Here is a 25,105-nt window from a genome sequence, read left to right as displayed (position 1 = left end):
AGCATACTGTATGTGAAAAATGGGTTCTCATTGGTGAAATTAAAGGTATTCAGAGTATGGGGATAGGCTAACATGTTTCAGAGATATTCCTTACCCTTATAGGTCATAAGAATTCAATGAGCCACAGTCTGAACCCTTAACGATGCTATGAGGCTTAATCTTTAAACAGTCTTGACTCTAGCCATTGGTCTGGGCAAATACCTGCCTGACACCAACTATGGAATGTCGTCATGCATTTTATGCAGCATGCTAGTCAGAGCACCCAAATGGACACAGAGCTAGAATTTCATCTAGATTAGAGAACCACGTGTATGAACAGTTTTATGTCTACTTTTTAATAAATATTTGTTTAGTAAATGTTTAGTAAACTTCATACTCACTAACTGGCCAAAGTGTAAACCAAGCACTGCTTGGGGGCTGTGGAGGAAGGAGAACGCAGGGAGCACCGAGAATCAGAACAACCACTTTGGAAAGCAATTTGACAAGAGCTAGCAAATCCCTAAATTCTGCGTTTAGGGACCTCTTGAGACTCTCATATGTGTGCAGTTAGAATCATGTATAAAGATGTTCAATGGATGTCTATTGCAGGTTTTGCAATAGTGAAAAGCAAGAAGCGACCTAAACACCCATCATCAGGACAATGAGCAAACATTAAACATTATGATCTGTGAGGCAGAGATGTCTGCCCTTTTGTCCTTTCCTGATTCTCAGCACCAAGAACAATGCCTAGCTGTTAGTAGATGCTCAATAATTACTTTTCCTGTATATGAATAAGCGAATTCTAGTACGTTTACACCATGTTATATCACAAAGCAGATAAAGCAGTCTCCATGCATCAATATCAATGAATCTCAAAGAAAAATGACCTGCAGAAGAATTTGTGGAGTATAAATCCATATATGTAAACTTGCAAAGTGCACAAAACAACATTCATGTTGATGCAGATGTAGGTACTGTACACATCAAAATACACCTGGAATTCGACCACTCCTGCCCACGTCCATGCTAACCTGGCCGCCACCAGCTCTGCCTTGGGTTATGGAGGTGCCCTCCTAACTGGTCTCCCTGCTTCTGCCCGAGCCCCGCCTGGAATCTGTTCTCCACACAGTAGCCGAATGGTCCTGTTAAACATAAGTCAGGTCATGTCTCTCCTCTGCTCAAAGCCCTCCGATGGTTCCCATCTGGAAAACTCCTTACGATGGACCACAAGGGGCCGCCCCACCCCACTCCTTGCCTCTCGACTTTGTTCCTCCTGAGCCACCCCAACCTCTCCTTGCTCCTTGAACCTATGCTCCCTTGGCCTGAATGAGTCCGCTGACGTCTGTGTGCTTTGCTCCTTCTTCAGGTCTTCCTAAAATGTTATCCTGTCCCTCAGTTGTTCTCTGGTGACCTTATCCAAAATCGAACTGGCCTCTCCCAACACAACCTCCCGGTTCCAGTTTCCTGCTTTATTTCCCTCCAAAGCACATCTTCTCATCTAATGTACCATATATTTTACTTAGTATACATTGTCTGTCCCTGCACCCTTTCAAATGTCAGCTCCAGGAGACCAGGAACGTTTGTTTTATTCACTGCTGAATCCCTAGGAACTAGAAAATTGCCTGGCGCACAGTGGGCTCAGAATGAAAGATAAAGGCACAGGGGTCAGGATGAAGACCTCTTTCAGGACAGTGATTGCCTCCGGGGACAGAGAAATGTGGGTAAGATGTGGGGATGGCTCCAAATATATTTCATATTGTTTTATATTTTAATTGACAAAAAAAAATGAAGCAAATATTGCAAGCGTTAGCATTACACAAATATAAATATGATATATTTTTGTCTGTCATATTATTTTTCATACTCTTTAAATTGATGAATAATATCTATATAATAAAGTACACTAATCTTAAGTGTACAGCTGGATGACTTTTTATGTATGTAGACACCCATGTGACCACCAACTAAATTAATATTCAGAACATGTTCAGCACCCTGTAAATTTTGTGATGCTCCTTCCCAGGTTATACCACTCCTACCTCAGATAATCATTATTCTGTCTTCAATTATCAGTTAAATTTTCCTATTCTTGAAATTCATATAAATGGATTCATACAGCATATACTCTTAAATGGCTGGCTTCTTTTACTCAACATAGCATTATTGAAATTCATCCATGTTGTTGTATGTACCAGTAGTTCACTTTTTAAAAGATGTTGCAAAGTATTGCATGTAACCTTCCATGGTGGGCATTGGATTCTCTCCCCCAGTTTTTGGCCATTATGCATAAAGCATCCATAAATTTCTTGGATGTATTTATTAGTGAGTATTTGCCCTCATTTCTCTTGGGTATATCCTAAGACTGGAATTTCTGAATCTTAGGTTAGGTATATGCTTAGATTTCGTAAAAACTGCCTAATAGTTTTCTAAAGTGGTTGCACCATTAACACTAGCACCAGCAATGACTAAGTTTCAGTTGCTTCAATCTTCATGAACACTTGTGATTGTCAGTCTTTTTAAATTTTAGCCATTCTGGTGTGTGTGGTGGTATCTAATATAAGGTTTTAATTTGCATTTTTTTCCTGTGAGTAATAATGTTGAGCACCTTAATTTACTTGTTGGCCCTTTGGATATCCTCTGTGTGAAGTGCCCAATTTAAGAATTAGGCTGTTTGCCTTTGCCTTTCCTTGGTGAGAATTCTTCATCTGTTCTGGAGAGGTTTTTTTCAGGCACACACATGGCTTGATATTCATCTTCTTAACGATTTTTTTTGGTGAATAGAAATTTAAAATCTTGATGAGGTCCACCTGAATGCTTTTGGATACTTTAAACATTTTGTAATTAAAATTTTTTAATTGAAAAAAAACAAGAAAGAAAGGAGGGCCTTTCCTTTTCCCTCCTAGTTGGACAGAATGTACCGTTGAAAGGATCCTCTTTCTTTCCTTCCTTCCTTCCTTCCTTCCTTTCTCCCTTCTCTTTCCTTTTTCCCCTTTCTCCCTTCCTTCCTTCCTTCCTTCCATTTTTCTCTTCCTTTCTTTGCTGTATCTCATATTAACTTGTATCTAACGTCAGGATCAACACAGACGGTAATTTTTTACGAGGCGGGATCAGCTCCCCTAGCCGTCCCGCTCTCCCTGGCTCTCCTCCTTCACCTCTGCTCTCTCCTGTACAAGCCTCCCCGTCAGCGCCGCCCCTGCCGGCAGACGCGGGTCTCCCCTCGCGGCGACCGGAGACGGGCAGGCGTGAGGAGAGTTGGGGCGAAGGGCCCGGCCCGCAGCCCCCGCAGCCGTGTGCGCCCCTGAGGGCGGGGGAGCCGCCGCCAGCGCAGGCGGACGGCAGGAGCTGCACAGGGCTGGCGCAGGGGTCCTGAGGCTCCTGCTCCACGGAGTTTCTGAAAAGTCCGCCTGGGCGATGTGTGATAAAATGTGCTGCAGATGCGGGGCGGGCCCAGACACAGCCACATTCTGGGATTAATACTTCAGATTCTACTTGGGACTAGTTAAGAATACGCTTTGCTTCATCAGTTTCAGGCAGAGTGGTGGGAGGAAACAGAACCTCGCGTGTTTGATCGGTGGGCTGAGAAGCCTGTCGCTAGCACAGAAGGAATAGGGAGGAAATGAGCGTTATGGAGGATGAACTTAATGGGCTTCACATTTAGCCAGATTTACAATCCAAATTATTGCCCGGACAACAGAAAGAGGAGACAGAGATTAAATCGTATTTCATGAATACAGGGAAAATGTCTCCTAAGACGAAAATAATGTCTACAACCACCTATAATACCCACCACACCAGAAGACTGCAAAGCTTGGCGTTTCAATTTTGAATCTGGACCCTAACTTGTTCCCTACTGAGCCTTCATCTACATGCTTTCCGCCAACTCCCTGTTTACTCAGATTATCCAGGTAGCGTCTGTCCTGTCACCAGCTGTCAGCTTCTTTAACGTCAGGGCTATGTTTATGTCCTCTGTGTCTAACACTGTATTTTGCTTATATTAAAAAATATTAAGAATATTTCTTAAATATTCTTAAGTAACTGAACTTCTGGTCACCTAGGAAACAAAGACAAAAGTATTTTCCTAAACATTTTCATGCGAAGAAAGATTCTTAACCACTTTAAGAGCAAGGACCAATTCCTGTTGGAAAATGTTCCCTTTCCCAGGTGCAGCATATGACAATGCAGAATAAATACGCTAGGAGAGAGAAATAGATCTCTCACTCGAAAACTCTTTGAAGTATGAGTCTTTTACAACTCCTACTGTAGATGCCATCACACCAGTCTGTCCCTTTGTAGTTTCCAGTAGGAAAGTTCCTTTGGGAGTTTCTCTGTCTCTCACTCACAGACTTCAACAACTGCCTTAAGTAGCAACGTCTGCTTTGGAAAGTTGGTCGTGAGGAACTCTGGATTCTCTGGCCTCTAACAGAAGGTTTCTATTTTACTTTTTAAGATAACTCAAAGGGGCTGGTTTTAATCTACAAAGCTCTATTGGCTAGCTAAAAATTCCTTAGAGAGCTCTGCTTTCCCTTGCACACTTTTCATGGTAATTAAGTTGCTGGGCTGCGTTACTGCTAACGATGCAAAGATCTGAATTTCAGGGAATGTGAAACTTGGTCTCAAAGAAGATAGTATTCTTTTAATAATTCTCGTATTAATTTGCGTTAGCTTAGTCAAGCACAATTCTGAGTAACATCCAATCTATCCTTTTTGGATGATGAAAAATAGGACTAGGCCAGTGAAACTTTCATATGAAATTGAGAAACATCATAAAAAATAGATTTGGAGAATAATGCTAAAGAATTTATAGAGGAAAAAATAGAGATAACATATTACAAAATAAGGCATAGCTTAGAAAAGAGAATACACACTAATCTACCCGTTGAAAGAGTAGCAGAATCAAGGGGATCAAATTTGAGAAAAAGATAATTCCCAACAGAAATTACTCATTTATTTTTCAACCACTCTTTATTGGCTATCTGCTTTGCCACACCCCATGTGAGATGCTAAGAATAGCTGCCAACATGTATAAGGCATTGATCTAGTCTCTAAAGGAGCCTTAAGGGCAGGGCTGGCCCTGAGCCAAGTTATGAAATACACACTACAACATTTATCTTCAGTTTTCTTACTCCTCTTTATCCAACTTTCTCCCAGCCCCTTTCCCCTCTCTGTGTTTCATTTTCTAATTTCTAGGCACTGGAATTAAAAACTTATTCTAGGAAATATATAATGGTTAGTGTAGTTAACATCTTATTGGGAATTTAGGTCAATGTATCTTCTCCCAAGAGTATTCATATTTTAAAGCCTATCTGTTTCAATTGAAATGCTTGATTGATCCCAGCAAAGCAAATCAGCAGAAGGTAGAGACAAAGATGACGATAAAGAGCCCTTTCTGTCACTCCACGAGTAAAGCTGTCCCGCATTTTATTATTATTCTTAGGAACTTGAAAGTCTTGCTTATTTAACTGTAAGCTTGAAATAACTTTAGTTATAGTCAACAAGAAAGTCTTGAGTTGGGTCAAATACTCCAGGGATTTACATCATGGAACAGTAAAGGAATACTCTGTCTGCAATCTGCTTCTCCAGAGACTACCGTTGGACTGCTCAGAGCAATATTTGTTAACAGAAGTAAGCTGATAGAGTTGAGAAGGTCCAGAGCAAGGCACCAAAATGATCAAAGGAGTGACTTGTGCATTAAGATCAAAAGGCCTGGCAGTGTGTGGATTGGCCAAGTAATGGTGGAGAAGGGTACCCAGGTACTCGATAAGAGTCTACAAATATTTAAAAGGTGTTAACACCAAAGAAGGCAAGTCCTTGTGTTCCTTTCTTGGAGGTGACATAATGTGAAACAGTAAAGGTAAAACTAAAATAAGACCAACATACCCAGAATATCAGGAAATATTTCCAACAAATTGAGGTTTTTCGCAAAATTAGACAATGTGAAGCATTAGATCCACTATGCCCCTAGCAGAAACTAACCCTGAATAACTTCCCTTGTTTGTGAATCACTGTATCTTACCTCTATTACCCATCATTTAATACTTGCTAACCCACCTTATTCTACACGTTATCCAAATTCTCCCTTATTCTTATAGGTCCCATCAATGACATTGTACCTACTTTTTGGCAGAATATGATTTTGTAGCAAAGTCATATAGACATATACAAATAGGAAAGCATCTGAATAGCTGCCATTGCTGGATGTGTTCCATATGTAGTGTGGGGGATCAGAGTTTGCCACCCCAAAATGTGTCTATTTGGCTTGATTATTTTTGAGACCAAAAGACTCTGAAAGAAACTTTGGCCTTCCCCCTAACTGCCTAAAAGAATTTAAGATAGAAGGCCTGTCCCAAGAAGGAGCTAATACCATAAGATAAGTATAGTATAATGTAGACTAGGTGTGGTAGACAGGGAGGAACCTAACAAGGGCCTTTTAATCAAAGTCCTCTCCATCTCTCATTGTCTCTGCAAGGCATGGTCAACATTTGTTTATCAAACATTTGCTTTTCCATCTCCTTCCTCCCCTTTGAAGTCCTAAACCACTACCCCCAACATCCTCCTTTGTCCTTAGCTAAAGATGGTATTTAAAGTCGTGGCTTCTGCCATTTTGGTGAGTTACTCAGTCTTCCTGGGTTTCTGCAATGTATACATGTTATTAAACTTTGATTTTCTCCTGTTAATCTGTCTCATGTCAATTTAATTCTTAGACCAGCCAGAAGAACCCAGAGGGCAGTAAGAATAGTTCTTCCTCCCCTACAGTAGCATCTTTGTTAATCAAGGAATGCATAGTTTAGAATCACAGAATTTTAAGAACAAGAAGCAAGCTTGAGGTAACCACTCTCATAAGAGAGAGGGGTGACTTCTCCAAAATGCATAAGCCTGATGACTGAATGAAGACTAAAAGCAGACTTTTACCACGGTGGGGCCTGATGCTCATCAAATGGCAATACTTTCTTCTTTCAAAACATACGGGCCAGCCCCATGGCTTAGCAGTTAAGTGTGCGAGCTCTGCTACTGGCGGCCCGGGTTCAGATCCCGGGCGCACACTGACGCACCGCTTCTCCGGCCATGGTGAGGCCGTGTCCCACATACAGCAACTAGAAGCATGTGCAACTATGACATACAACTATCTACTGGGGCTTTGGGGAAAAGAAAGGAGAAGGATTGGCAATAGATGTTAGCTCAGAGCCGGTCTTCCTCAGCAAAAAGAGGAGGATTAGCATGGATGTTAGCTCAGGGCTGATCTCCCTCACAAAAAATAAATAAGTAAATAAATAAATAAATAAATAAATAAAAACAAAAAAATGCAATGCTCTCTGACTCTGTGTGACAATCTCAATTTAGTTTTTCTGAAAGCTATGATTAGCAAATTTCAGGAATTTTTTTCTTTGCCAGATTTCCAGATTCACACACTTTTATTATCGCTCAGAAGAGATTTATTTAAAATTGCAAATTAGTTTCGTTAACAGTACAGATCTTATCCTAACGTGAAAATGACCTTGGAGCAAGGCCTCACTGAAGATCGGCCCATCCGTTGTCTTCCGCACAGTGAGATGCCTGAGCTGAGAGGGAAGGGCTTCTCCTTACACACAAGTGAACAGCTCTGCTCAGTACAACTTCTCTGCCTAGATGGAGCTTCACATGGGGCACACCTCAGTCTGAAATAGGAAGCCCTCAAGCTGCCAAGAACCAGTTTTGCATTCTCTCCATAGTCTGGGACAATCTTAGAAAATGAAGTATTTTACTGAAAGTTGGGACTATGATTATTTCTTTTTACCTAAAAAATTCAATGGTGACAAGATGACCGTGGTGTGTGAGCTGCATCATACAGTAATAAGTGGTATGTTTCACCCCCTCAACTCACAACTCTTCGTTGACTATCTATTTGGTTCTCGGCTCTAAGCTACACTTGAGGACGACAAGGATGAGTAAGTACAACATGGTTCCTGCCTTCAAAGAGCTCAGGGCCTAATGTGCAAAGTGGAAACAGAAACCAATCTATAAGACTATGTTAGATGCTGTGATAGAGACAGTAAGTGCTGTGATGGGGTATTCAGGAGGGAGAGAAAGAGGCCCCAAACCCCAGTGAGGTTAAGGAAAGCTTCCTAAAAGAGCAACCTTTTTCAGTTGTTAAGCATCCTTCCTTTTCTATTTCTCTCTATATGTACCCAAATCTTCATATGGAGAGTTTTTAATGTGTTTATACCATACAGATTGTTATGTAACTTGCTTTAAAAAAAAAACAAAACTTGAGGCAGCCCTGATGGCTTAGCAGTTAAAGTTCAGCATGCTCCACTTCGGCAGCCCGAGTTCAGTTCCCAGGCATGGAACCACACCACTCATCTGTCAGTCGCCATGCTGTGGTGGTGACTCACACAGAAGAACCAGAAGAACTTACAACTATACACAACTATGTACTGGGGCTTTGAGTGCAAAAAAGGAGGAAGATTGGCAACAGATGTTAGCTTAGGGTGAATCCTCCCCTGCAAAAAAAAAAAAAAAAAAAAAAACTAAAAAAATATCATAGACATCCTAGACTTCCTTCCATACATATCTACTTCACTTTTTCAAATAGCTAGAAAGTATGTATTTCCATCATTTATTTAACTGTTGCTCCGTTTTTGGACAATTGGGTTGTTTCTAATTTTTACTAATTACTACTATAATCTGGATGACAACTTTTCCCTCATTTTGGTCCCATGGGAGGTGTCTGTCTGTTCTCTGGGGGTGGGGGGTGGATCAGGAGATCATCCTTACAGCTGCTGGAGTTGGCGTCCTCTGCTGGCTGGCACTGCTCTCCACGGGTGGTCCACAGCAGGAAGGCTGGTGCTTCTCAGAAAACCGTGGCGGAGAGGCCACACTCTTCCCAAAAAACGATATAATCTCACTATCTTTTTCAGATCAAATACACATTGCCCTCCAAAGGCCCTGTAAATAACACTTCACTTGAAAGACTAAGTGTCTAAGTATCCTGAAGTGTTTCAGATTCGGGGGGAGGAAGATGAGGGAGGCGGTGGTCAAGAATTGCTCATCTGCTCACCTAATCCCCTCTGTTGTTCCACAGAAGATAGGCACCGTGTCTCTGTTGAGTCCTTTGGAGGACATTCCAGGTGGATATTCCCTAAGCCTCCCCTCATCTCCCAATCCTCCTGAGCTCTGACATTAAGTCCTCCCATCCGCTGCACCCACCCCTCTCTGGGGAAAGTCAGCCCCACGTGGGCCTCAGCTGAGCTTCGGTGGAGCCTCCCTCTCTGTTACGCTCTCATCTCTAGAAAGATAGTCTAGCCCTTGTTCCATGGAAGGAGGAGGGACAGAAATGGGCATCTCTTGGTGTCTCTCCACCAGTGAAGCTGAGGCTGATTAATCTCTTAAAGAACCTGAGAAACATAATTTACCACTATCTATATGAGGCATTTATGATCAAGACTATTTCTCCTCTTATCTTACAAAATAATGACCTTGGCTGAACTATGTCAAAGGTGTAGCAACCTCTGTCCTGGCCTGATTTCTATTACCAATGTCTCCACATTAACCGAGAAGGCCTCTGCATGAGCCATCATGGCAAACAGCACCACGGGCAATCATATTTTCTCTGATCTCCAAGTTTCTCCACAGAGACCAGAGGTGAAGCTATCGTTTTACCTGCAACACAAATAATATTGAGATAGACATCCTTGTCAATCCTCCTTGCACACACATAGGGCAAGCACAGCCCTGTACAAATTTATAATCCCACCATCAGTGTATGACAAATACTGCTCTCCCCATGCATCACCAGCTCTTTCTATGTGAAGGAGAAATTTTAAGGATGAGACAGAATTAGGCAAGAGGAGAGCAAGGATAGGAGGAGAAGAGGTGATGTTAGATGAAACAGCACTGAGAAGACAGAGGAGAGTAGAAGGACAGCACATATGGAAACTGAATCCATTCATTCATGCACTCATTCACTTATTCATTCAACAAATGTTCTTTAAGTGCCTACCAAACACCAGCATTGGGTGTTCTTTGTGGTGGGCACTACTCTAGGCATTGGTATGCACTGCTAAGCAAAAATAGGGGTTCTGCTGCTGGAAGACAAAGTTCAGAGTTGCAAAGAAATCAAGTCAGAAGCTTAGTGGAGGCTGGGTGACATATAGTCTTGTAAGGAAGCTTGGTGTCCATCCTACAGATAAAGGGGAATGACGTTATGCTATGGACTGAATGTTTATGTCCCCCCAAATTCATATGTTGGAACCCTAATCTCTAATGTGATGGTATTTGGAGACGGTCTTTTGGGAGGCAATTAGTTCATGAGAGTAGAGCCCTCATAATGGGATTAGTGCCTTATAAGAAGAGAGAGAAGAAAGCTTGCTTTCTCACTCTCTCTGCCTCTCCTCCCCCAACCCCTCGACCATATGAGGACACAGAGAGAAGGTAGACAGCTAGTGGTAGCCTGATCTCAGACTTCCAGCCTCCTGAACTGTAAGAAATAAATGTGTGTTGCTAAAGCATCCAGCCTATGGTAATTTGTTACAGCAGCCTGAGCTGACTAAGACACGTAATCCAACGGGAGGTTCTAGATGATCCATATTGATGACTCTGAGGAAAATGGATTCCAGGGGCCAAGACCTAGAGGTGTGGTGAGGGAAAAATGCTCGTCTTTTCTCTCTTGGGAAGGTGATGAGCTAGTACACTTCTGAAGCAAAATCAGAGAATTTAGGGGCCGGCCTCCGTGGGGTAGCAGTTAAGTGCTCATGCTCCGCTGTGGGGGCCCAGGCTTTGCCACTTAGGATCCCAGGCGCGCACCGACACACCACTTGTCGGGCCATGCTGTGGCGGCATCCTGTATAAAGTAGAGGAAGAGGGACATGGATGTTAGCCCAGGGCCAGTCTTCCTTAGCAAAAAGAGGAGGATTGGCATGGATGTTAGCTCAAGGCTGATTTTCCTCACCAAAAAAAAAAAAAAAAAAAAAATCGCAGAATTTATCTGAATGTGAAAACTTATGCTGCACTGTCACATGTAAAGAAATTATTTAGAACTTAAAAATAGTTATCCTAAAAATATTAACATTATAAGGCATGCAAACACTGGAAACCCTTTAGTACATAAGCTAAGTGCTCTGAAGGTGACTTAATAGCTTGATATTGTTGTTAAAAACGAGGATACCCTAGTTCAGAGAAGTTAGGCGTCTCTAATCATAACACAAAATCCAGAAATCAGAGGGAAAAGAAAATGTCAAATGTTTTCATTGTGCATTGAGACACAATGGTAGATACTGGCGGAAGGGGATAGAAAATGAAATTAGAAATGAGGCTAGAAGGGAAAACATGTAAAATAAAATGAAGTAAAATACAACACAATAAAACAAAATAGAATAAAATAAAATAATAAATTAAAAGAATCTATATGCAGACAATAGTACGCCATGAGCTAAGAATAATCAATTTGATTGATTTTGTTATATGCATATGCAAACACAGACAAGTTTAAAATGCAAATAGCGATTTGTAGACAATACTGGCAACATATATAATAGATAAATTATTATTTATAATATAGAAATCATTGTTTCAAATCAAACAGAACATATTAAATAATAGAAAAAGATAGGAAATCACAATAGTGGAACTACAAACAGATAATAAATATGCAAAAACCTGCCTAACTTCACTTGTAATCTAACAATGAATGCAAATTAAAATGAAATGACATTTTTCATCTATCTAATTGACAAAAAAAAAGAATGAAAATACTGATAAAATTCAATGTAAAGCAAAAGTGAAGGCTAGAGAAAACAGTTCATTTTCATATACTGCTGGCAAGAATATTAATTGGAACAATATCTTTGAGAGTAATGTGGCATTAATATAAAACTTTAAATGCATATTATTTGACCTAGAAATCTTCTAGTAATCTTTCCTAAAGAAATATTAGCACATAATGACAAAGATATTAACTATTGGTATCATTTACAATAGCAAAATAATTGGAAACAATCTAACATCTACTAATAATAAGGAATATCACACTAGCATTCTGATATATTTAGTGTACAAAAGCAAGTGGTAAAACAATACAGCAGAGTATAGCATAGCCAGGTTTTTGTTTAATAAAATAAAATGTGTGTGTGTGTTTGTGGGTGGTGTGTGTGCACGGTGTGATGTGTGAGGTTTGGTGGTGGGTGGATGGTGTGTGTGGTGCATGCATGGTGTGTATGGCATATGTGCATGGTGTGGTGTGTGTGTGTGACGTGTGTGTACAGACACACATTTGGAAGGTCTCCCACACAGGGTTGGCAGAGTTGGCCCTGAAGGGGGAGGAGGAGTGTCCTCTACCCCCTGTGGGTCCTTCCTGGCTGGGCTACAAATTAAATTGTCATGAGACCAAATAGCAGGAGAAAATCAAACAAAATTTAATAACTTGTATACATGGGAGAAACCAGGGAAACTGAGTTTCTCAACAAATGGCAGAGGTTTTCACCTTAAATAGATTTAGAGAAAGACAAAGGAGGATGTTGGGGGTGGGAGAGGAGACAGCTATGGGGGATTACCAGAAAGCACAGCAATCAAAGGAATGAAGATTTAATTCCTCTCCTTCTGTGCTGTTAAGAGTTTTGGGAGATGAGGTCAACCCCCCTCTTCCCAGTACAGAGAGGGAGATACCTTTACAAATGGAGATTTCCCTTACAAATGTAAATTATCCACACCCAGGGTTAAATTCATTTAGGCAGTTAGTGGGGGAGGTTAAACGTCCATCAGAGAAAATAATCAAGGTAAAGAGATATATTTTAGGGTGGCCAGTTTTGATCTCCCACAGCCCTATGTCATGGGATTGGGATGGAAATGAGAAAAAAAGGAGCTCATTTTCACTGTACACACTTCAGTGTCCTTCCAGTTCTTATTACGGACTCCTGTACTGATGTTCTGATTTGTGAGTCATATTTCTCTTTTCACGCTAGAGCTTTAGAGAGGAGATGGTGCAATTTCTATTGAAATTCCAACACAAGAGACCTTTTTCTTAGGAACCTCATTTGAGGACAGTGTCTTATTTTGCAATCTCTCCCCCACTGTCAAAGACATTCCAAATAAAGAGAGGGATTGTCAGAGACATTTATTTCATACAGCTTTGCACATAGATACAATTGTGAGGTAAAGCAGCAGCGACGCATTTCCTGTATTAAGTATCACATTGAAGTAGCACTTAAGATATCAAACAGAAGGTTAAATAAATAGGAGAGGAAGAACACCCTTGGCAGAAATCAGTGTGTTAGCTATCATCTCTACTCAGTATTTGCCAGTAGTGAAAAAGGCAGTCACAAGAGAGGCAGCAATGGGAGTGGCTGAGCTACTCTCACATTCTCGAATCAAAAGAATATCTGTCTAGAAGTATGTTCCAGGAGCTGTTGACGGAGGTGACCTCTCAGAGCAGGACAAGGCTTTTGCTTCTTGCTTTAATTATTTAAATCTGTGTAATTTTTTAAAAAGAAGAATAAATTAGAATTATGGATCATTTTTTTACTTTGTTTTTCTGTAATTATCCAATTTTCTATAATAAATATATGCTGTTTTCATAATCAGAAAAAAAAAAACCTTAGTACTTGAAACTTAGCATTTTAAAAAGCAGGACTCATAAGCCTCCAGGGGGATTACTGTGGTTTAGGTTAATTTACAGAGGCTATTAATACTTAAATTGGCCAGGCTCCGTACTTGTGAAAACTAAAACAACATTTTAGAAAGATATTTAATTAGAAAACAATAGTGAAATAGTGTGAACTTCTAAAAGAACACAGCTTTAGAGCCATACATTCCTGAGGTTGATTTTTTTCTCCTGGCCTGTGAACTGGGGAAGTTGATGTGAATCTATTAAAGTACCAGGTTAAAGGGAGGTAGTTAACCAGGAACTATTGTTAATGTCTCTGCAGAATGCATATGACAACTGAGAGTTCCACTGTGTTGCCAACCTCTCTGAGACCCCAATGAGCTCTCAGATCATCAAGGCATTCGAGGGAGGGCTGGACACTTTCCTGCCTCTGATTTTAGAGCCTCTCCTGCGAGCGTCCCATGAGCACTCTGCCCCGGGGTACTTCACTTCTGATCACTCTCCTGACTTTTTCCCAGTCGGACTTCCTCCATCTTTTACTGACTGAAGTCTTTGGGAGTCACCCATGTCGTGTGCAGCCCTTTAAGATCATACCCTTAGTCTTAACACAAAAACTCCTGTTCCTTCCCAGCACCTCAAGGTTTATGCCCTTTCTCTAGGAAGCCCACACCATGCCAGGATAGCAGAAGCCAAAATGCTGCCCCCTCGCTGACCCCCACGTACACAGACAACCTCTATTGTGTTCCCAGTTATTTCTCCCTGTTTCCATGGAGACTCCTGCTCTCCACCATACCCTTAGCTTGTGCACTTGTGAAGAACCAAACATCCTTCTCTGTTTGGGGTCGTTCTGCCCCTCTGATAGCGGAGGACTCGCTCACAGTCTAGCTGTACCTGCATATGAAAGTACCTGTTTATGAAAGCTGTATATTGACATTTATACACACAATACATACTTCCTTTCTTATTTTGAAAGAATCTTATTTATAATCTTATACATTCATCTCAAGACTGGTGCATCTTTAACCCTGAATTCTAACATGAACCTGAACAAAGTATCCCCTCTGAAAACTCTTGTGATATACTTTGGACTTTTCGATTGTGTAGAACTGAACTATCCCATTAGCAATTTTTAAAAATCAAAGCTGTCCACTTTCAAGTGCTATAAAACATGTTGCTTGCCAAAATGCAAAATATCTTTTGGCTTCAACACAAGAAATGCTTAGAAAAAGCAGAATACAGCGTGCCTTTCTCTGCAAAAGAGAAACAATATTTTCTCACCTGTTTATAGTCAGAAGTGACGTTTTTTAAAGCAATATTTTAAATAGTTGAGAAATACTTTTAAATAGCATGTGTTCCATACTTTCTGCATGCCAGTACCAGTCTCATTTTGATAAGAACCCTCGGGAATAGGTACTCTTGTTATCCCCACTTTAGAGAGAAAGAGTCTGAAGTTTAAAGTAACTTATTCACGTTCAGGAATTCATGGGGAAGCACTGGAACTCAAGTCTAGGCAGCCTGATGCAGAGGCGACAAAACAGGATAGATAGCCTGGCAACAGATCCGCACAAAGTACTGTCAACTGGCTTTTTTCCACAAAGTTATAAAGGTAATTCAATAGAGAAAAGACAGCCTTTCAATAAATTGTGCTGAAGTAACTGGATGGTCACAGGCAGGAAAATGAACCTCAGTCTATACCTCACGCCTTACACAATCTTCAACTCCAAACAGATCAGAGATTTAAATGTGAAGTGTAGAGGAAAACATAGGAGAAAACCTGTGTGAACTTGGGTTTGTCAAACGGTTTTAAAATAGGACATCAAAAGCAGGATCCATTTTTAAAATCATTGCACTGGACTTTATTAGCATTAAAAATGTTTCCTCTGTGAAAGACACTGATAAGATAATGAAAAGACAAGCCACAGACCTGGAAGAAAGATTTTCAAATCACATTCTGAAAACTCAACAAGAAGAAAACAAAACACCAGTTCAAAAATAGGCAAAAGATCTGAACAGACCACCAAAAAAAGTATACAAATAGCAAACAAGCATGTGAAAAGATGCTCAACATTATTAATCATTAGGGACTTGCAAATTAAAACCGTAATGAGCTACCACTACGCACCTATCAGAATAGCTACAATTTTTAAATGGCAATACCAAGTGATAGGGATAGTGTGGAGCAGCTAGAACTCTCAAACATTGCTGGAACGAATGCAAAATGGTACAGTTACCTTGGAAAACAGTTTGGAAATTTCTTATAAAACTAAACATATCTATCATATGACTCAGAAATCCCACACAGATATCTCTCCAAGAGAAATGAAAATTTTTGTTTAAACAAGAGCTCGTACATGTGTATATTTAGCAGCTTTATTCATAGTTGCCAAAATTTGAAACAACCTAGATGGCCTTCAACTTGTGAATGGGTAAACAAACTGTGGTACATTCATTCAATGGAATACTACTCAACAATAAAAAGGAACAATTATGATATACACAACATGGATAAATCTTAAATGCATTTTGCTAAGTGAGACAAACCAGATTCAAAAGATAGCATATTGTATAATTCCATTTATGATACTGTGCAAAGGCAAAAAGACAGATCAGTGGTTTCCACGGGTTGGGGAGTGCAGGGGAGGGGTTAAGTATAAAGGGACAGTCCAACACCATTTTGGGAGCCATAAAACTGTTCTGTATGTGTTAGATACATGACTATGCGTTTGTCAGAACCTGTAGACTGTACACTATAGAGTAAATTCTCTGAATAAATTCTGTAGTTTAGTTGATAGTATTGTACCAAGATTAACATTTAATTTTGATAATTGTTCCATGGTTATGTGAGATGTTCATATATGTAGAAGCTGGGTATAGGATATATGCGAACTCTGTACTACTTTTGCAATTCCTCTGTAAATCCAAAATTGTCTCAAAAATTTCAAAGGTGGGGCCGGCCCGGTGGCGCAAGTGGTTAAGTGCGCGCGCTCCGCTGCGCCGGCCCGGGGTTCGCTGGTTCAGATCCCGGGCGCGCACCGACGCACTGCTTGGCGAGCCATGCTGTGGCGGCGTCCCATATAAAGTGGAGGAAGATGGGCACAGATGTTAGCCCAGGGCCGTCTTCCTCAGCAAAAAAAAGAGGAGGATTGGCGGATGTTAGCACAGGGCTGATCTCCTCACAAAAAAAAAAAAAAAATTTCAAAGGTAATTTTATAATAAACTGAATACATTGTGCTGAATAACATTTCTCATACAATTAAGTTCTCTTTTATTTTCTAATGGACATATTAGAGGGAAAAACTAATCTGGCATTAGAAATTTTGTTTAAAAAATGTACTACAAACTGTATTTCTAAACGTTCTCTTAACCTTTTCTCACAGTCTGAAAGTGAATGATTCTCCACCTACTCCACCACTTTACTTTGCAATTCAGTTCCATTTAGCAGGATTACTCTGTTACATATTTCTTTCCCAAAATAAATTTTGTCTTTTCCTGATTTTAGTCAGGAATTATAACTATTTTGTGTGTTTTATGACCCCAATTATGTGCTAGACGCTCTTACAATTTCATAAATGGTTGCACCATTAAATATCTTGCCTATAGATCAGTATTTCTTAAAGCAGACTTTTAAAGGCAGGGCTGTCTCTAACATTGTACTTCCCGCTGAAGCCAAAATCTCGCTCTCTCTCTTTTTCTTTTTTTTTTTTTTTTTGGTGGTGCTATTCAGAAGATTTTCCTTGGTGTCTCTTTCTGTATTTTTTCACCATTCCATTAACAGTTTTGTTAGTATTGTTAAACTCTACTAGAACCAAGATTAATAATTAGTCTGGTGTATTAATCAGCATAAGTTCTGAACAGGCAGAAAAGGAAATGGAAAACATTTAATTAATTATAAAATATAAGTTGGATGGCTTATCTGAAGGCCAACCTGGGCTCAGAAAAGTATTGGAGGACGGTGTGGCAGATAAGAATGATTTTGGAATCTCTTAAAGTTGGAGAACAAAAGGAATCATGGCTGCAGCTGGATGGTTTGAGGCAACTTCATTGTGAATAAAGCACACTTCTGATCCCTGATTGTGGATGTGTATGTATGTATCCACTGAATTAATTTGCTGTTTTATCAGAATCAGAACCACAGCATTGCAGATAGTTTTACCAGACTCACTATTGATGGGTCACTACTTTGGAGCCTCTTGAATTTGACAGATTATTTAGATCACTAGCTGCTCTATTGTCTTGTAATTATGAAAGAATATTTCTCATTTCCAGTTTTACATGAGGGACATTTAAGAATTGAAGCTAACAGTGCTACAGCACCCAATGTAAAATAAATATAAGGCTTTAAAAGTTAACTACTAGTATCAGTAAAAATTAACTTTATTGCTCTGAGAATAGAGAACACACAATCTTTAAATTAGACCCATATATGGTTAAGGTCACAAAGAAAATCACAATAAATTTTAAAAAATTGAAATAATGTAATTCACAGTATCTGATCATACATTTTTAATACAAAGAGAATCAAAATGAGTATTAATTACTTGTAAATGATAAAATTCTTTTTTAAACCATACATGGTTCAAAGAAAAAATCAAAACCAAAATTATTGAATATTTAGATAATGGTGATTATTAAAACACTATAGACTTAAAGGACTTCTGGTTTTACCTCCTACATGTAAAGAGCTTGAAGTTACCACTCCCATTCTGACAACAACAAAAAAAAAACTGAAAAAGCTGAAAATCAATGACTTTTCAAGATTCATCAGAGAAGTAAGGTCACGGGGCAAACTGCCACCCCAAATCTGGAGAGAGAGGCAAATATAGAGAATCAAAACAGATCTGCTGACTTGAAGCAGAAGCCACAGGAGCCAGTAATGGGCAGGAACACTCAAATGATAATTTTGATTAATTCCTGGAAGCTGAGTGTAGACTCGTGTGAAACTCCTGGGGGCTCAGTCTTAGGGAACCAGCACACTGTCTTAGAGTTTACCCCCAAGAACTCTACCAGGTTCTCACAGTGATGATCAGAGAAAAGCCCCTTGTGCTTTAAGCAGAGGGAAGGGAAAAGTAACAATTTTTAAACATGGTCAGAATGTCCTCCACAGCAAAAGCCTGCCTGCCAGGCAAACTACTTCACCAGAGACTTCTCTGACCTGAGAGAAGAGCAACAAGTCTGCTCCAGCCCCTCTAGCATTCCCGTCTCGCATAAAAGGATTCTTTGATGTTCACAACCCAAGGACTCAATTCCACTAAAAAAACTGAGATTTAATCATAAGATCATAGAAAGCTTTCCCCGCCAAAACCTTACCACCACATCCAAAGGGCTTCAGTAAAATAACACTAGATTACGTAGAGAGAACTACAAGACACAGAGTCTATTTAAGAAGAAGTCCTTAGGGAAACTCCAAGACAACAGGGGAGAAAAACAAAACAAGGACATTAGAGAAAACTGAAACCTCAGACCTACAGCTACAGCAAACACTAAACACAGCCTAGATCCTAGCCAGTTAACATAACACTAACCTAATGTCACATAAGAGATTAACCTCACACTAAAAATCTAATTACTTCATACATCATGTCCTGCTTTCGACAAAAAATTACAAGGCATACTAAAAGGCCTGACAAACACGGTCAGAAGAGACACAACAAGCATCAGAACCAGACTCAGCTATGATGAAGATTTTAGAATCATCACATAGGAAATTTAAAATCACTATGATTCATATATTAAGAGCTCTGACAGAAAAAGTAGACAACAAGCAAAAACAGACGGGTAATGTAAGCAGAGAGATGCAAACTCCAAGAAAGAATCAACAAGAAATGCTAGAAATCAAAAACACTGTAAAAAAGATGAAGAATGCCTTTGATGGGCTCATCAATAGACTGGACACAGTGAAGGAAAGAATCAGTGAACTTGGAGAAATATCAATAGAAACTTCCCAAATTAAAATTCAAAGAGACAAAAAGGATGAAAAAATATCTGTGGAACAATTACAAAAAGTCATGTACAAGTAATGGAAATACTAGTAGGAGAAGAAAGGCAGAAAGGAGCAGAAATGTCAGAGAACAACCAGGATAAACACCAAAAAATCTACATCTGGACATATCATATTTAAACTGCCGAAAACCAAAGACAGAGAAAATCTTGAAAGAAGTTTGAAGAAAAAAAAAGAAACACTACCTATTGAGAAACAAGGATAAAAATTACATCAGACTTCTCAGAAGACACCATGGTACAATTAAAGTGGGAAAGTAAATAAAGCCAATAAACAACAGTAGGAGGGAGCTGTCACAGAAGCTGGAACCAGGAAAATTGTGTAACCTGAGGGCTAAGGAAGGAGAGACTTCTACGAGGTAAAGGATGGCCAATCTGAAGAGTTCTAAACAGGGATAAAATATAATCAATTTTGCTTTTAGAAACTGAACTATATGGAAGAAAAGCTTGAGGTAGAAAAGTCAGCTGGAAGCTATCATAATACTCTAAGAGAAAGGGAAATGACCTCAACCAAGCAATAGAAGTGGAGATGTGAAGATTAAAAAAAGAGACTTTTAAGGAGTCACTTGGGCAAGAACTGATGGAGGCTGGATATGAAGAGTGGAGAAGGCAAGGGTCAAGGCTGATTTTGAGGTTTCTATCTTGATGAATAGTGGTGCTGTTAACTGAGAGGAGGAATGGCAGAGAAGCTGGTTTGAAATTTGGGGGAAGGTAATGAGTTTTGTTTGACACTCAGGTGGAGATGTCCTGAATGATTCTAGAACTCAGAAGGGAGATTTGAGCTGGAGTTATAACTGAGAGTGGGAAGAACACAGGTTATAGGTTAAACCATGAGAGAGACTGAGATTGCCTTAGGAAGAGCACATGAGTATGTGAGAAAAGTGTCTAGGACAGAAAACTGACTGTGTGACAAAAGTGAAGCCAATAGGTAGTCCTAAATAAAAATTTTACTAACTACCTTCATAGAAGGTAACCAGCAAAGTTACAGTGAAGCAGTTAAGTTCAGATTAAGCATTTGGCTTAGGATGTGTGAAATTTATTAATAATATATAAACTGAGGTGGGAGGAGAAGAAAGAACGTGGACTTAAGAGTGTTCCAGAGTTGGATTCAAATCCTGGTCCTCCAGTTACACGTTGTGGGACTTTGCACAGAGTAGGTGCTTAGTAATGCTAACTCTCCCCATCTCTCACTCTCTCATCCTTCTCTTGCTGTCTTCCCTCTCTCCCTTCCTTCCCTATTGTGAGTTTGATTATTTGCACTGAAGTTTCCTTTGGCTTTATAAAATACCCAATTGAAATACAAGGATTTGTTTATTCTGTTGATAAAGAATGATATATCAGAGGTTGTAACCATAATTTAATATAACCGTCCTGATATCCAGGTAAGCAGTACTCATTTGAGAACATGAGTTGAACAGGTTCTGTTCCTAACATGGGTCACCTACACACAACGGAATAACTCGAAAGGCAGGGTGGGGCGTGTGTGTGTGTGTGTGTGTGTGTGTGTGTATGGAGAGGGATGAAGAGAGAGAGAAGAAAAACGAAATCATGAAAGCAAAAAGACAGTAGAGTAAAATATTTAAAGTGTTGAAATAAAAGAAATCCATTACCCTAGAATTCTGTATCTGGCAAAAATTATGCTTCAAAAGTAAAGAAATGAAGACTTTCTCAGACAAAAACTGAAAGAATTTGTTGCCAGTAGAGCTACCTTGCAAGAAATATTCAAAGAAGTTCTTCAGAGAAAAGAAAAATGATATAGATCAAAACCTTAGATCTACACAAAGGAAAAGTGAGTCAATGAAGGTAAAATAAAATTTTTAATTTTTCTTATTCTTAATTGATCTAATAGGTAACTGTTAGCTCAAGTAATAATAGCAGCAGTGTGTTGGGTGATTATAGCATATGGATAAGTGAGATAAATAACAACAGTGTTACAAGAGGCAGGAGAGAGGAATTGGGAATGTTCAGTTGTAAGATACCTGTACTACTGTACTATCCCTGAAGCAGTGTAGTGTTGTACTATAACTATGAAAGGGGATTTAGATTAGTTTTTAGTGGTTGCCTTAGAGTTTGCAGTATACGTATATAACTAATGAACAGATTGGGAAGGAAGAAATTAAATTTTCTTTGTTCACAGATGACATGATTGTCTACATAGAAAATCCCAAAGAATTGACCAAAAAACTCCTGGAATTAATAACTGATAACAGCAAAGATGCAGAATATAAGGTTAATATACAAAAGTCAGTTGCTTTCCTATATACGAGCATTGAACAATTGAATTTGAAATTATAAACACAATATAATTTTTATTAATACCCCCCAAAAAACCCTAAAATACTTAGTTATAAATCTTTAAACAAATATACAAGATATATACGAGGAAAACTACCAAACTGATGAAAAAAATCAAAAAAGATCTAAATAAATGGAGAGATATTCCATGTCCTTGGATAGAAGACTCACTATTGCTAAGATGTCAGTTTTTCCCAATGTGATCTATAGGGTCAATGCAATCTCAATCAAAATTCCAGCAAGTTATTTGTCGGCAAACTGATTCTAAAGTTTATATGGAGAGGCAAAAGACCCAGAACAGCCAACACAATACTGAAGAACAACCAGAAAGTCAAGAGGACTGATAATCTGACTTCAAGATTTACTATAAAGCTACAGTAATCAGACAATGTGATATTAGTAAAAGACTAGAAAAATAGATCAATGGAACAGACTAAAGAGCCCAGAAATAGACCCACACAAATATAGTTAACTGATCTTTGATAAAGGAACAAAGACAATTCAATGGATAAAGGATAGTCTTTTCAACAAATGGTGCTGGGACAACTGGACATCCACATGCAAAAATAAATAAATAAGTCCAGACACAGAACTTACACCTTTCACAAAAATTCACTCAAAATAGATCATAGAGCTAAATATAAAACACAAAACTACAAAACTCCAGAAGACAACATAGGAGAGAACCTAGCTGACCTTGGGTTTGGCAATGAGTTTTATAATTTTATTTATTTATTTATTTTCCCCCCAAAGCCCCACTAGATAGTTGTATGTCATAGCTGCACATTCTTCTAGTTGCTGTATGTGGGACGCGGCCTCAGCATGGCTAGAGAAGCAGCCCATCGATGCACACCCAGGATCCGAACCTGGGCCGCCAGCATTGGAGCGCAAGCACCTAACCGCTAGGCTACAGGGCCGGCCCTGGCAATGAGTTTTAGATACAACACCAAAAATACAATCCATGAAAGAAAAAATTGATGTTGGACTTTATTAAAATTAAAAACGTCTGCTCTGCAAAGACACCGTTAAGAGAATGAAAAGATAAGCCACAAAATGGGAGAAAGTATTTGCGAAACAGATAACTGATATAGGACTTGTATCCAAAAGATACAAAGAACTCTTAAAACTCAATAAGGAAACATACTACTCAATTAAAAATGTGCAAAAGATCTGAACAGGTGCCTCACCGGAGAAGACATACAGATGGCAAATAAGCATATGAAAAGATGTTCAACATCATATGTCATTAGGGAATTGCAAATTACAATAAGATACAACTACACATCTATTAGAATGGCTAAAATCCAAAAAAACTGACAATACCAAATGCTGACAAAGATGTGGAGCAATAGGAACTCTCACTCATTGCTAGTGGGAATGCAAAATAATACAGTCACTTTGGAAGGCAGTTTGGCAATTTCTTAAAAAGCTAACCATAGTCTTACTACACAATCTAGCCATCATGCTCCTAGGTATCTGTTTGCTCAATTGAATTTAAAACTTATGTTCACACAAAAATCTGCACAAGGATGTTTATAGCAGCTTTATTCATAATTGCCAAAACTTGGAAGACACCAAGGTGTCCTTCTATAGGTAAATAGAAGACAAACTATAGTACATCCAAACAATGGAATACTATTCAGTGCTAAAAAGAAGTGAGCTATCAAGCCATGAAAAGACATAGGGGAAACTTAAATGCATATTACTAAGTGAAAGAAGGAAATCTGAAGACTACATACTGTATGATTCCCACTATATGACATGCTGAAAAAGGCAAAACTATGGAGACAGCAAAAGGATTACAAGTATTACAAATATACTACACCAATGCAAGATGCTAGTAATAGGGGAAACAGTGTACAGGGCACAGGGGGTATACAGGAAATCTCTGTACTAACTACTCAATTTTTCTGTCAATCTAAAACTGTTCTAAAAATGAAGTCTATATGTATAAAAAAATTAAGCACTAGCATCAGCAAAATGCAAATTAAAACCATCACGACATACCACTAGATTTCATTTGAATGGCCAAAGTTATAAAGACTGACAATACCAAGTGCTGTCAGGATGTAGAACAAATGGAAATCTCATACATTGCTGACAGGAACATAAAATGGTACAACCACTTTGGAAAACAATTTGGCAGTTTCTTATAAACTTCTGTACCTCGTATAACCCAGAAATTCTACTTCTAGCTACTTACCTAAGAGAAATGAAAATATATACCCAACTCAAACACTTATACACAAGTGTTCACAGAAGCTTTATTTATAATAGCCAAAAAGTGTGCTTTAATCTCTCTCTTTAATTACTTTCATTAATACTCTGCTTCACTCAACAGTACCCCTGAACTGCTGCTTCAGGAGAAGGAAGGAATGTCGTGTCCACAGTGAGGAAGCAGTCCTGCCAGAGCAGGGGGTGTCCGCAGGAGCTGAGAGGGATTTTAGAAGGTAGATTGGAGGGTATACTGTTGAGGAGAATGTAAGCCTTCTGCAGTGTTGGAGAGGGGCTCTGTAGTAGTTTGCTAGGGCTGCCATAACAAAGTACTACAGACTGGATGGTTGAAACAACAGAAATTGATTGTTTCACGGTTCTGGAGGCTGGAAGTCTGAAATCAGGGAGTTGGCAGGGTTGGTCCCTTCTGAGGGCTGTGAGGGGAGGATCTGTTCCGGGCCTCTCTCCTTGGTTTGTAGATGGCTGTCTTCTCACTGTGTCTCTTCACAACCTCTGTATGTTTCTGTGTCCAAATTTTCCCTTTTTATAAGGATACCAGTCATATTGGATTAGGGCCCACCCTAATGATTTCATTTTAGTTTGATTACCTCAGCAAAGACCTATCTCCAAATAAAGTCACATTCTGAGGTACTGGGGGTCAGGACTTCAACATATGAGTTTTGGGGGATAAAATTCAACCCATAACAGGCTTGAAGCATTTTCTTTTTATGGTCATGTAAAGGGTGGTCCCAGATATTGTAAAAGTGATCCCAGGACTCTGGTGAACTTGAGGACATGTGGGTTAGAGGACTTGGGGACTTGAGGACATCTTGGCTTCAGATTAACCAGACCTCAGAGCTGTGTGAGAGCCTGCCTTGCCCCTTTGGAATATTGAACCCAACTCAAATTTGAGTTTGATCTCTCAAATAAATATTGATGTTTCACTATTGCTGTTTAAGTCTCAGAGAAAGGAAAGGGAACTTAGGTTTTCTGATGAGGGTTTATTCTGCTTGATGCTCTTTTTTTTCCAATTTTTTTTATTGCAGT

The sequence above is a fragment of the Ceratotherium simum genome, chromosome 10 (genome assembly GCF_057802395.1).
Source record: "Ceratotherium simum simum isolate JZ-2026a chromosome 10, ASM5780239v1, whole genome shotgun sequence".
Classification (NCBI taxonomy): domain Eukaryota; kingdom Metazoa; phylum Chordata; class Mammalia; order Perissodactyla; family Rhinocerotidae; genus Ceratotherium; species Ceratotherium simum.
This window is presented reverse-complemented; position numbering follows the sequence as displayed.